Here is a 6,000-nt window from a genome sequence, read left to right as displayed (position 1 = left end):
TCTATTGGCTGCACCCCCTCTCTTTCTCCCAAACCCCAACTATCCACACCATCTATACACTGATGAGAAAGGAGGCATAGCCTTTGGAGCCTTGGTACAACCGATTGGCCCCGAATTGCTGCCCATTGCTTACATATCCAAACAACTTGATCCCACAGCCAGGGGATGGTTCCCCTGCCTGCGGGCACTAGCGGCAGCGACAACGTTGTACGCCGATGCAAAAAAGCTGATTCATGACCAACCCCTGACCATCTTCTTGCCTCACCGTCTCGGTGACCTTTTTGCCTCTAGATTTCTTTCTGAACTCAGCGAGTCCAGGCTCCAACAATTTCACCTGGTATTCCTGGACAATCCTCAGGTTTCCGTGGGCCGCTCCCCACAATTAAACCCGCTTTCCTCGCTACCCTCACTCCCTCTCTCCTCAGAACCCCCAACCCACTCATGCTCGGAGGTCCTTGAGTCCCTTATGCAACCACCCCACAACCTGTTCTCCAAACCTCTACCAAATCCAGAGCTAAATTTGTTCGTCAATGGGAGCTCAAAGCGAGACCCCAATGGAAACCGAAGGACGGCTTATGCTGTGGTAACCACCCGGGAAGTCCTGGAGGCTCAGCCCTTTCCACCTGGGACGACTTCTCAGAAGGCTGAACTAACAGCCCTGACTAGAGCCTTACACGTAGCAGAAGGCAGACCATATATGCTGTCCACCAATCCTGCCTAACATGCGCCTCCATCACTCCTCAGGGAGGGCTCCGACCCCCACAGGAGACTCACCAGTTGAGGGGACATATGCCCGGACAGGATTGGCAGATAGACCTCACCCACATGCCCAGACATCGAGCCTACCGCTATCTGCTGGTCTTGGTGGACACCTTTTCAGGATGGGTCGAGGCCTTCCCCACAGCCTGGGAGACAGCAGCGGCAGTGGCGGAGGTCTTGACAGCCCATCTCATCCCCAGGTTTGGGTTGCCAAACTCTCTCCAGTCTGACAATGGGCCGGCATTCATCTTGCAGATCTCTCAGCAGGTAGCTGCGGCCCTAGGTATCGGCTGGCATCTCCACATCCCCTATCGGCCCCAATCGTCAGGCAAGGTAGAGCGGGTGAACGGCATCATCAAGACGCATCTGACCAAGCTAGCCTCAGAACTGCGGCTATCTTGGGTCGACCTCCTTCCTCTGGCACTCACTCGCATTCGCACCACACCACACTCCAAAACAGGTTTGACCCCTTTTGAACTGCTCTACGGCAGGCCCTATCTCCTGACTCACCTCCCCGAGGGAGAGGCTCCCCCACTCGCGGGATACCTCCCCCTCTTCTCCCTCCTACGATCCTTGCTGAGGGAACACGCAGATCGGGTCCTGCCACAACCGACAGACGATGCAGGGCCCACCCGGCCTCTGGCACCAGGAGATCAGGTACTACTGAAAACCCTGAGTCCCGCCCACGACAGCCTCGCTGGACGGGACCCCATACTGTAATCCTCACCACTCCGACAGCAGCCAAACTCCTGGGACATGAGCCCTGGTATCACCTGACCCAACTGAGACGAGCTCCCCCGGGTCTCCCGGAGACAGGGGTGGCCCCGGGAAGACATTAGGGAGAGCAACAGAGAGAGAGGACAGAAGGAGTGGAACCAGAGAAGGAAAGAGTAGAGAAGTGAGAGAAAGCAAAAGAAAGTCAGAGAAAGGAAAGAGAAGAGTTGAAGAGCGAAAAGGAGAGAAAGCAAAAGAAAGTAGGAGAGAGAGATAGTGTAGCGGAGAGAGTGAGGGAAGGAAGGAAGAGAAAGACTGAAACTGAAAGAGGGAAAGAAAAGAGACAAAGGAGAAAGCAAGGCAGAGAAGCAGAAAAGAGACAGAATCGAAGGAAAAGAGAGAGAGACGAAGGCAGAAACTGCCAGGAAGGAAGGCAAAAGGCGAGAGAGAGAGAGGCCCAGCAGGGCTGGTTCGAGTCCTGGTTCCAGAGCTCCCCTTGGCTGACAACTTTGCTATCCTCCCTAATGGGACCACTCATCATTCTTCTGCTGCTCCTGACTTTCGGGCCCTGTATCCTAAACAAGGTTTTGGCCTTTATCAAACAGAGGCTCAACACGGTCCAGCTGATGGTGCTGCGACAACAGTACCAAGAGCTCCCAACAAGCACTCCGTGGCAAGATTAACGGCAGACGCCCCCTGTCATCCCGGCCTCACCCTACCCCTCGTCGCCCCCGTTCAGCAGGAAGTAGCCAGAGAGAATCGGCGCCCCTTGTCCTCTATCAAAAAGGCCAGGATGAAAAAGGAGGGAGTAAAAATAGATGTAATTTTGGAGGCAGTAGTGTAAGGACCAAAACAGTAAACTCTGAGAAGTTCTGGAAGAGTCTGTTAGAAGAGAATAGAGGGAACAACTCTCAGCAAGGGAGTTAAGTAGCGTTGCTCTAAGGCAGTGCTACCCATTCTTTTTGGCACCAGGGACTGGTTATGTGGGAGACAGCCTTTCCACAGTCAGAGGTGGGGGGATGGGGAGGTGGTGGATTTGGGGATAATTCAAGTACATTACATTTATTGTGCACTCTACATCTGTTATTACATCAGCTCCACCTCAGATCATCAGGCACTAGACATTAAATTCTGGAAGTTGGGGACCCTTGGTCTAAAGAAAGGAGATGCGTGAGCAGCCCAGGAAGAATCACAAAGCGAACACGAGGTCTAGGATTCTCCCAGTATCTTTCCCTCTCCTTCTTCCTCCTGACACTAATTGTTAAGCGCAGTCATATCCAGGCCTATTTCTCCTTCGCTAAATTCACCAGTTCTATAAATCCTATAGAATTCTGGTGTGATTAAGAACCACCTGGGGTTAACAGGTGTGGAATAAAGCTTAGAAAACTGTTTAAGTTTGAGCAGCATTTCAGAAATACTGAGGTACTCTTACGTAGTCTCCTATGCGCCCTGTTCCCAGCTGGAGGTTCTAAAAGGCCGGTTCTGATTAGCCATTTCTTCTGTCTTAGGTAGGAACAAAGACAGCTTGGTAAAAGCGCTCACGGGGATCAGGAGCCCTTGCATCACAAGAGGCCAGGCGGAGGCCAGAAAGGAGCGACCGGACCTTGGACCAAGAGAAGGGACCTGGTCTCATCTGGGCCATGGTTGTAGGGAGTGTGGATGCCATCTTGGGGGGGTGGGTGGGGTGGTGGTAGTGCATTCTTTCAGTCGCCACAGGGACCTCGGGGCAGATAAGAGAGGGGAGAGAATAGTTCTGCTGCTGCTGCTAAGTCGCTTCAGTCGTGTCCGACTCTGTGCGACCCCATAGACGGCAGCCCACCAGGCTCCCCCGTCCCTGGGATTCTCCAGGCAAGAACACTGGAGTGGGTTGCCATTTCCTTCTCCAATGCATGAAAGTGAAAAGTGAAAGTGAAGTCGCTCAGTTGTGTCCGACCCTCAGCGACCCCATGGACTGCAGCCTTCCAGGCTCCTCCATCCATGCGATTTTCCAGGCAAGAGTACTGGAGTGTGTTGCCATTGCCTTCTCCGGAGAACAGTCCTTGGAGGGGCCAATTCGGCTGTCGAACTCCTCCACGCACCCCCTTCGCTTCCCTGAATCCTTTAAGACCTTAGGCGATAACTCCTCTTCCGGGCTCAGCTTCGGAAAGGCAGACTCCCGGCCTGGTCGGGCCCCACCTAGGGCTCCGAGACCAAAAATCTCAGAAAGCCTGCAAAAGCAACAAAAAGCAACGCGCAGCTGAAACTGGAGACCGGGAGCCGAGGCACAACTAAGCTCCCGCGCTCCCTTACGCTAGACCTGCCGAGAATTCCGCGAGACGCGGTCTATCCTCGTGCCTTTCCGCAGCTCTGCCCTTTGATTGGCTAGCGTGATCTCAGAGGGGCTAGTCCCTTTTGAATATCGACCAATCGGACGCCTTAACAGAAGATCTGAGGCTCACCGGGCATTCTGGGAGATATAGTTTTCCCTCGGTTTTCCCAAGCATTTCCGGTTCCGCTACCTGGGTCTCCTCTGTGAGCTCCCTACCCGCCGACCTGAGGAAGTGGAATGTTAGCTTGACCACGGAGGGAGGGGCGTAATGTTTCAAGGAAGAAGGAGAGCAAACAGATGAGGAGAATCAGCTCTGAAATGTGGGTTCGGCAGGCATTGTCCCATGGGTCCTAAACTTCGGTCGAGCCGGGGTGAGGTCTCCGAGTGGCCAGGAGTACGGGTTCTAGTCTTGACGTGTGTCTTGGGTGGACTGCGAGGCGGTGGAATGAAAATAGGGTATCATCTGCGTGGGCAGAGTTCAGGTCGGCATAGGCGGGATTGCTGATATCTCCAAAGTATTCTAGGGGCATTGTGCCCGGGGAATGCAGCCCAACCGTCCCAGATTGAGCTCAGAGCCACAACGGGCCTCAAGCGGCAGTAGAGCCATCCGATTGCTTCAGTGGACATTGTAGGCCACCTAATAATTTCATAGTCGATATGCCCCATTACCGCATATATCCTCTTTACTGGCACTGGGTGCCGTAGTGTAGGGGTGTGGTATTAGAAATTTGAGCTCCTTCCGCAGCTCTGCACTAATTGCTTGTGACCTTTTGGCCTGTATATCAATACAGCTTTGCCTTCCCCAGGTGAAAAAATATCAGAATATCTCAGAATATCTCTCTTCAGAGGGCAGTTTCAAAGAAGTTTTCAGTTTACAAATGTGTTTGCAAAAACACGGGTGATATTATCTTCATAGAAAATTTTGAGTACGTCTCAATATATTTTCTTGGGAGGATGCACCTACCTCTTCTGTTCACATTCCAGTCTCTAGATCTTAGTCAAGAGGCCACATAACCACACCTAGCTCAAAGGAGGCAAGTAAGCTGGTAGTACACAGAGCAGCCCACACCCAGCTAAAAAGCACAAGTGCTATTACAGTGACAGAGAGGGAGGAAGCAGATATTGGAGACAGCTGGCAGTAAGTGCCATGGAGATATGTTGAAAATGGAAAAAGATGAATGGAAATGGATGGGAAGACATGAAGAATTACAGTAGAGAAAAATTGGAAATGACCTAATTTCTAAGTATTTTTCCTCTTTTGCAGGAGGAAACATTGCAGCCAATTAAGATGCTATATAGAAGTTTTTGATAACATGGGGAAATGTTTCCAATGTAAGTTTAAAAATGTGATACCAAGTTGTACATAAAATGCCAACATAATTAAAAATGTATTGAGGGACTTCCCTGGTGGTCCAGTGGTTAAGACTCCACACTCCCAAAGCCAGGGCCCCAGGTTAAATTTTTTTTTTTTAAAAGACTGTTTCCCTTCCTCTTATAACCTGCTTACCAAGTTTCTGGTTATCGATTTAGTTTCCCAGGAACACTAAGAGAAGAGGTGTCTGGAGCAGGAATAGGAGCAGTCCAGTGACTCTTAACTATCAGAAAGTAAGCCAGAATTTGGTTTAAACCTCACTCTTCTGTGATTCTGGTGGGTAAGCCCAGTCTCAGGGTACACTGACAGAAAAATGGAGAATCAGATCCTCCCAATATACTGTCCTGACCCTCTTAGTCCAGGCTAAGTGACTCTGTCTCAATTTTAATTGCAGAAATCAGTATCATCCTTTGTCATCCAACTATACACTTGCATCATTTTTCAGCCAAAGGAATTTTTTTTTGGAAGCAACTTACTTGATTCCTGGTTGAACTATCTTTGATCCATGCAAATTTTCCCCTTTCACTTATTTTCCAATACAAATGTGATAAAGTCTTTGCTTCTTTAGACTTACGTGTATCCAGAGAGTTGTGGGGGCTTCTTTGTTGCTTTTTTGTTGTGGTGGTGATAGTTGTTTTTTGGCCATGCCACCCAGCTTGTGGAATCCTAGTTCCCAGACCAAGGATTGAACCCAGAGAAATCACCAAGTCCCAGTCACTAGATCACCAGAAATTCCCTAGAGAGATTGTTTGCCCATGTAGATCTATTTTATGGATTTTTCTCTTTTCATTGTGGTTTATTACAGAATATTGAATATATTTCCCAGTGGTATACAGTAGGACCTTAT

The sequence above is a fragment of the Capricornis sumatraensis genome, chromosome 3, assembly GCF_032405125.1.
Source record: "Capricornis sumatraensis isolate serow.1 chromosome 3, serow.2, whole genome shotgun sequence".
In the NCBI taxonomy this organism is placed as follows: Eukaryota; Metazoa; Chordata; class Mammalia; order Artiodactyla; family Bovidae; genus Capricornis; species Capricornis sumatraensis.
This window is presented reverse-complemented; position numbering follows the sequence as displayed.